Here is a 9361-nt window from a genome sequence, read left to right as displayed (position 1 = left end):
GTTGGATACTCATTATTGTTGAGAATAATTCATGGGTTGAACGTTCGCTGTTCAGTTTATGGTATGAACGTGCCCATTTAATCAAGGAAGGAAATTATTAGCAGGAAGATGCTATTCAATATTATTCATAAGTCTACATTTTTAGCTCTCTCTCTCTCTCTCTCTCTCGCTGTATACCATCGTTTACCAAAAGGGAATAAATATAACCTTAAATGATATAGTGCCCAAGAAAAATCACTATTTGTTGAAAGAAGGTCTACAGTTTATCTGTTATTTAAAAGTTTCTGCACCTGCTCCCCCGCCCCCCCCCCCCCCCCTCAAAAAGGGATTGGCTCTTTCGCTAAGGTTTATCACTTTTTTCCCATCGGTGTCATCTGATAGGGGAATTAAAACGCACCTCATCCCCCCCCCCCCCCCCCCCCCCCCCTTCTCAGAACGCTGGCTACGGCCCTGAATATTGCAGCAACAAAACAAATCACACAAAACAAAACAAAATAACCCATGAAAGAAATATTGTCGGCGGAGCAAATGTCGGCGGAGCAATTGTCGGCGGAGCAATTGTCGGCGGAGCAATTGTCGGAGGAGCAATTGTCGGCGGAGCAATTGTCGGCGGAGCAAATGTCGGCGGAGCAAATGTCGGCGGAGCAATTGTCGGCGGAGCAATTGTCGGCGGAGCAATTGTCGGCGGAGCAACTGTCGGCGGAGCATTTGACGTCGGAGCAAATGTCGCGGAGCAAATGTCGCGGAGCAATTGTCGCTTTTTGCGGAGCATTTGTCACCGGAGTAATCGTCGCCGGAGCATGTGTCGGGTTACCCCATATCGCGCGGATCGACACAGTTCTATTGTAGGCCCACACACATGTATGCCCAAATGAGAAGAAAATTTCCCCCCCCCCCCCCCGAAATCACCAGATTCAAAGAATGCCCGATTTTTCAATGCAATAAGTTTGAATTCTCATGTCATTGACTTTCCTTACAACATAATGTCCTCCTCGAAAGAAAGAGAATAACAAAATTTGGGGGTGTCATTATCGATGAAAATCTAAATTGGAATGAATAAACGTCATATCACTATTTCTATTTCCAGGAATGTTGGTTTATTATATAAAATTAAGAAATGAATCCCATGTAATACGCTCGCTATTCTTTATAATTATTCATTGATATTACCGTATATAACATATCGCAATTTAGTATGGGCCACCAGCGCCAAAACCAAAATCAACTCTTTTTATTTATTGCAAAAGAAAGCCCTTCGTATATGCACTGGTTTACCATATTTATCTCACACAAGTCGAATATTTTACAAACTGAAAACCCTAACAGTGTTCGACATAAATTCGCTACAAAGTATCATGTTTAAGTATTTAAATAATATACTCCCTCTTTCATTTCAAAACTTTTACACTATGAATAAATTAACCCATTCACTCTTACCCTACCCGTAATTCTAAAATGTTCATCTGGTAAACACGAACTTAATTATTGCCCATAGTTCCGTAAGACACCATGGTCCTGACCTGTGGAACTCTCTCCCAGAGTCTATTCTATATCATATTGCTCCCTCTTAAGGCCAGAGTTAGAACAATGTTCAAAATATTCAAGGCAAAATTTCTGTGTCAACTTTTTAGTCTTTATCAACGGTCATCTCTTCTTTCATTAGAATCATTATCATTATCATCATCATCATCATCATCCTCACCATCATCATCATCATCATCATCATCATCATCATCTTCATCATCATTCTCATCATAATCCTCACCTGCAATGTCAATATCACCATAATCCAAATTTGTATTTTTAATTATCTATCCGTTCTGCTTAATAAATGTGTTAATCTATTTTATGAGTTTTTGTCTGGGGCTGTCGGATTATCAAGCAATCTGCTTACAATGACAGTCCTTCTCCCGCAAAAAAAGTTATAATGTTTGAGGAAATTTAGTATTCATGACAGTTTATGATTTCTTTTTTGAAAATAACAATTTCTATATACATATGCCTACTTTCTTATTTATAATTCATTGTCAGAAAAATACTTATTGTACGTTATATTATTATTGTTATCGAACAAAATGTGTACTTACATGAATGCAGAAGAAAATCAAATCAAATCAAAATAAGGGCTAATGATAAAAATGTTTTAAATTTTAACTCCACATCTGATGACAGCTAGTCATGTATACTGCCCCTTTTTTTTTCCAAATCACCAAAAGAATTAATCCCCACCCCCCCCCCCCTCCAAAAAAAAAAAAAAAAAAAAAAAAATATCGCAACATTTTGGTTTTGTGAAGAGGCTGAATTATCTCTCACCAGGGGTTTTCAAAATAATCACATATGCTACATGTACTTTACATTATTTTGTTGAGACCGAGGTCGCCATTTGGCAATTATACTGCTTTGTATTCTCTCAACTAGTTTTCAACCACGATAATAATTATGCACCGCGAAGAACTATAAAGGAATGGGAGCTCAGTATTACACCGAATGACAAACCCCTCCCCCCCCCCCCATTTCTCTCTCTCTCTCTCTTCCTCTCTTTCTTCCTTTCTCTTTATCATAAGGTCATTAAAAAATAAATACATGTTTAGCGTTCCCGTCCGCTTCCTTTTGGGGGGCCGCCTCCTTTTTTTTTTTTTATAAGAAAAAAAACATGAAAAACACTGCTAAAACGGATTTATTTCTGATTTAAGATTTTAGAAAAAATACCGGCGGCCATCTTGAAAAATAGCCCGACTGTCAGGGAAAATGTTCCGAGCGGTCATTTTGAGCGACCAATTTGGAGAAGAAAAAAAAGGGCCTCCTCCTTCCTATTTTTCAAAAGGCATGACGCTAAACATGTTTTATTTTTTTTGCCTAATCTCGCTTAGCTAGGCTGTTTCTGTTTGTCCCTCGACCCCCCCCCCCCTCTCTCTCTCTCTCTCTCTCGCACTCTATTTCTCTCTCACACAGGCTAGCACTACACTAAAAATAAACAGAATACTTTGGTTCTCAAAAGAGCACGTCCCGGAGGTGGGGGGGGGGGGGGTTGGTTATAGGTACTCACATATTAAGAAATAACGAAGGTGTGCCGCTCTAATGGGTAGTTCTTTCACACAAAAAATCCCTGAACATTGGTCTCATTTATAACAAAAATATCACTAAACATGGGTCCGTTTGTTCAAAATGTCAAAATTGTGAAAAATGGGCCTTTATTTCCAGAAAAAATTCCCCCCAAATGACCTTACAAATTGGAAGGGGTTTCGAAGCTTGAGCGGCACACCCCCGTCCAAACTAAATCTGAGTCCCCCCCCCCCCCCCCCCCCCGCCAATTACTATCAAGTCGGTGAAGCGGATTAGCTCAGTGATAAGCCAAGAATAGGGAGATTTAACCAAAGGGAAATATCATGTTGGTAGACTGTCTATCACAGGAAACTAGCTTCGTAAAGCCTTTTTAACCGGGCTTTTTAATTATATGAATACAAAACTGCTTTTGTATACGCTAAATATACACACTGTCTGAATGGCCTCACAATCGTAAAAGTCTATTGTTAGAAGTTATTGCCTCGCTGCTCCTGACAAAAAAGGCAAAATTCAACCGCAAAACACACGTTTTTTTTATACAGCATTACAATTTCGTGGTTTATCGCGGCTTGCGAATATACCCTCACAATTCTGTTATGCTTCACATAAACGAATCGTTCGCTCTATGATATATCATTGGATTTGTCATCATGAGATCTGTTTGTTACAAGGAAACATTTTGAAGTGTAGGTTAATATTATGTTTGAAGTCTTGAAGTGTGTGTTTAATTACTGTTTGTCGGATAAGTATTGATGTCCGTCCATTTCATTCTATTTAATCGCTTTAGTGAATCACCTCGAACTGTTTATTCTTGAGATTAAAAGACAAATATCGTGAATCGGAAAACAAACTTTGCGAAAGGTCTTATGTTGTATACTAACAGTCTAGCGGCAGTATGTTCAACGGAGTTGCGTTGAAGGATTTGTACTTTTAGCAGTCTGCATAATAGTTTCTAAGTCGTGAGGTACCTGATCACGTCAGATTATCTGCGGATTTTGCTTAGAGAAATGACGTGGAAGAGTTTTTAAGGTAAGAACGTGTTTAATTGTGTTTGCGATATGACAGCATGTTTATGAGTTATGCTACACTACAGTACAGTACAGTTTCACGGTGAAATAATTATAAATTGCAATAATTATGTCTACATGCTACAACGGGACGTTGTTTCATAGACTATGTCAATATAGGCTTAACTTTTCTCTTCGTGATATCTTTAACAAAAATGGCAAATCCAAGGTGTTTTATGCCATTATTTATGTTTAATTTTAGATCCGATCTCAGTACAGGTTGGTTACTGTTAATTGATATTAAGATCAGAGCAAGCAATTAGAGATTGGTTATAGGGAGCTTGAATCATATACCATAATACAATCTTGAGGTATTTCTCTGCTCATTTTTCATCACATGGCTTTTAATAACCAGTTCAGAGGCCCGTCATATAAAGGGTTGATGTGAATCACCACTTATTTTCGATTGATACCAATCTAAACTATGTACATAACGGAGACTGCAAACTTGCGATTGAAGAGGAGTTGCGACTGTTCGGAATCGATCAATCTTTATAAGACGGGCCCTGGACATGGGGTAAATAAGTTCTATTTGCTCATACACTAGAACATTCTGATTCTAGGAGTTGTAGAATGTTACTCACTTAAGAAGAGCCTTAACCTTTCATATTCATGCATATGTACATCTTAAATCTATATGCATGTAGTTGACGATCCCTATGTTGACATGGTGAGCACGTGAGACGTGAACTTAGCATGCAGGAATGGGAATTATTTTTTAGAAGTCGGACAGAGTAAATAACACGTACTACGGCCAATGCAAACGGTAAAACGACACATATTATACATTTTGACCAACTGTTAATGAGATGAAAGGAAATAATATGAAAATGACTCTGATGTAATGAGTCTAGAGACTTTATAGGCCGATGTGCAGGTTCATTTTGCAATTACAATCAAACCTGTTTTAGCAACCACGTATAGAAAGACCACTGTACAAACCATATTGGTTGTATCCCTTGAAAATCGGTTCTCATTGAAACGTGTACTAAAGGAACCTGTGCAAAATATAAAGCCCACCTGCCTATAAAGATGACTTTCTTGTCTCAGCTGAGAGGTCTTTATATACAGTTTTAACTGTATTAAGCATTACACAATGCAGGTATATACATACCATACTACACCCATATCATGCTAGGCGTTGTGGCGTGCGCCTGTAATCCAGCTAAAAAGTTGAAATTACAAAATGATTCAGCCCGAGGACGCAGGTTCGAAACTCAGTCACGTCTTTCTGATAGTGACGTCGGTCCCCAGACGTAAATAATCATATCTGATTGATACACGACTGTAAAAACCCACTACACACACACACACACCATGCAGGCATATGCCAAACCCATGAATGCACTTTTTTATCGCATTTTTATTACATTTTTCTTCCACGAAGAGTAAAGCTGCGGTTGTCTACATATTCATGTACAGTGTAGGAATAGACCGAGCTATCATTTTCGTTTTTTTTAAAGAAAAGGTCTCCATTTAACTTTCCGTTTACCTATTTACCTCTATGGCAAGCTTTTGTATCGTAACACCGCGTCCTTTCATTCAAATTATAAATACAAGGAAGTCATAGAGAGATTATGAAGATGATTATCTGAATATTATCACTTGATTGATATTGGATCAAACAAACAAGCAAACAGACAAACAAACATACAAACAGATCAAAGATGGATAAACGTGTATATAGAGCTCTAACAAGCTTGTAGTTATATGTCATCCAAAGAGGTACTATGTGTCTGATTGTTATACTTAGAAAGATAGGCTATTCGAATTACAACAAATTTGCAAAACTATACTTGTTTTGAGAAAAGAAAACGTGCCAAATGTAACTGGGTTCATTAAATACCAGGCAACAATGGCAACCTAATTACCCATAGGTATTTTAAAAACCTACATTTCAATTTTGATCTGCACAAATCATTATAAAACATATTGATATATAATATATAACATAAATATATATTATATGAATAATATTATGCCAGTGATTTCAGATGGGGCATTGTTATTAATTATTTGTCTTCCTCGTAGAGGTCAACGGGATGGGTATAAACAGAAACAACAAACAAGTTATTACCAGAACCCAACCCTCTCCTCTGTAGTGTTTCTGTCTATCCCATGCCGAATCAGGGATCATCTGGGCGAAGCGTGGGTCCAATTATTAAAGGGGCACTATCATCACGGACGCGGGGGGGGGGGGGGCGTCGGATGATCCGACAAGGCCGTTTAATATAGGGAGGTTTTGGAATTAGGAGTGCACCGATCACCTTCACGTCGCGTTTCCTCCCTTCCCCCCCCCCCCCCCCCCCCCCATTTTGATGGTCATTTAATAGAGCGATTTACTAACATTGTATGCATACTTTTTGTAAACAAAGATTGCTCTTGACAATCTAAAAAGTTGTCTGAGGCTTGTCCAACAAAGACAGTAACACATATGCACACTGGATTCCAAGTATTGTAGTTCGTTCATTAATGACAGGTATAATGGAACAACACGTCATTAGGTCCACATGAAAGAAAATTCATACATTTAAATATATTAGTATACCGGTCTATTGTTGGGGTAACCCCCCCCCCCCCGCCCCCACTCTCACCTGCCTCCCGAAGCTACACCAATAGTAGACTTTGCACATACCATTCATATGATTCAAATATTGCGAATGCAATATAAGTGACATGAAATTGACATTAGGTAGACATGTTTCAAGGTACCTTTCCCTACGACAATAAAATCGATATTATATTATGTAGAAATCAAACAATTATTATTTACAGGGACACGCTATGAGGTTTTTTATTTGCATACAGGATAATAATTCGCGCTGAAAATACCACGGCAACTATGAAAAATTGGTCACCCATGTCCTTTGCACACAAACAGAGCTCGGTTATAGCAACGAGAAAGACCGTGGGAGTGCTAGTCTCTCTTTACGACCCCAACCTTAAATTTTAGATTTTTCAACCGGTTCGAAACGTCGAGCCACTCCCGCCACCCATCCTCTCCAATCGGCGCTATGGTTCTCCTTAGAACTATAAGCTAAGAGAGATAACCAACAGTCTTTTTCAAGACTACACCAACGGTCCTTTTTTCAGGACTTCACACCCTCAAGAAAGATTACCGAGAATCCTTTTCAGGACTCCTCAATCCTCCCTCTCTCTCTCACATGGTGCATCCGCAAGCCTGCTGTATATAATATAGTTTGTTATTATCTCCATATATGCAATTGAGTTCGTGTACTTGCGTGAGAATAAACAATATCAATTTTCATAAATATTACCGTGATTATGTATGTTTCCTTATAGTTCCCCATACAATGTTTGCGTCAAAACTGCCATTAGTTAAATGATAATGACGATTTACACGGTAAATATTTAAAAAAGGTCATTTTCCTTTTCCGTATTTGTCCAAATTCTACTATTAGAAGTCTATTTAAAACACAACAAAGGGATGTTTGTTTTCCATGTACAAGTGATTTCGTTAATCAAATGATTTTTTGTAAGACTCCAGCTGGTGGTTTGACGCATTCACCCACGTTCGTCGCGGTTTAACAATAGTTTTAACAATGACTGTGATACAAATCCGTTTTTGAAATCATAATTATTGCAGTTTTGTATCGTTTTGACTTCTATTTGACAGGTAATATAAGACCACGCAACGAAACGACTCCAGACAACGTGTTCAACTAAAACCCTAAAAATGGATTTGAAACTAAAGAACTTTTAGCCGCACTGCCGTCGTCGCAAGAGTGGTATCACGGATCTAATTGGAATTAAGTCATTTTGGGTCACTGTTCAAATCGTGAGATATTTTGAGAAACAATGGAGTGGACGGAATTCAAAGGCAATGGTATTCTTGTTGATATTGGATTGATGGACTCCAAGGTGTGATTCGAACCCTGGACCTAGTATACAAGTGCTTCAGAGCCTTCATTTAGTCCACTAATGGCTTGGTATGGTGAGTACCGATTTAATATCATTATTTCCATTTATTTTGTTTAAATATGGTTGCCTAATTATATTACGTAACTATGCTGCGATTGTTAATACCTGGTACTGAATATATATATACCCATACGTCTTATGGTAGGTCGATGAACCTACTTATTAGGCGGCTAAATGATATATGTTTGGAAGTGTCAGCCGATTCTCTCAGCTCAAGTTGGTGTCGGGCGTAGATAACTACATATGTTTAGAACAATTCATTCACTCATCCATCTGTTATCACTCATATTTTGTCATTCGTTCGTGTTATCAATCATACATTCCTTTATTTAGTCATTAATTCATCCATTCTAGCTATCAATCATTCATGCAAACTCATCTTTTTATTCATTTCATCGTAAAACTTACTATTCATGCCTCCATTTATTAGTAAGTGTAGCAAATGAGGGGGAGGGGGGATCAAACACAAAAACTACATTTTATTTCACATCACCACATATTTTGCACTTCAAACTAACTCTCTGTTGACGAATCTGAGTATTAATTTTCTCTTGATTTTAGACAATGATCTCGAATCCATTGCATTATCTAGTGGTTTTATTACAGAGAACTAGGATTGGGGGGGGGGGGGGGGAGGGGGCGATGTAGGCTACCATGCAATGCCAAAGATTATCTGAGAAGGAAGACAATTAATCGATCAAAAAAAACCTTAAAGATTCGTTTTAAAAAATGACGCGCTGGTCCCAAACGTTCCCTTAATGAAAAAAAGAAGAAAGAGGAGAAGATGGGGGGGGGGGGGGGGGGGAGAAGAAAAAATATTAAAAAAAGAAAGAACAAGAACTAGAAGGAGAAGAAGGAGAAGAAGAAGAAAAATAGCAAGAAGAGTAGTCACAACAACAACATGACCAAGAAATGGAATTAATTAAGAGTGGTCTATATCTTGTTGCTCATTATACCTACCGTGGATCGTAAAAGGTTTCTTTCTGTCTTACAGTTGTTAGCCCTATCAATAAAACGCTATCATGTTTGTACAAACAAGTTCATACACCCTAACCGACACGCACACCCACACAACACACCCCGTCACGTACTCTGTCATTTACAATGATACGGATTATCCACTGTACGCTAACATGAGTTAAGACGCTTAAAGATCGATTTACACGAAAGTATTGATCCAACCTTTAGGACAATTTATAACCCCCGCTCCACGCCTATTCACTCCTCCTTGTAAGAACTCTACAACTACAAGCGAGGCTTCTATTATGAAGTTCTTGTATGAATGCTCG

This window comes from Strongylocentrotus purpuratus, unplaced genomic scaffold (assembly GCF_000002235.5).
Source record: "Strongylocentrotus purpuratus isolate Spur 01 unplaced genomic scaffold, Spur_5.0 spur5_scaffold_20, whole genome shotgun sequence".
NCBI lineage: Eukaryota > Metazoa > Echinodermata > Echinoidea > Camarodonta > Strongylocentrotidae > Strongylocentrotus > Strongylocentrotus purpuratus.
Note: the sequence above shows the minus strand (reverse complement) of the source record.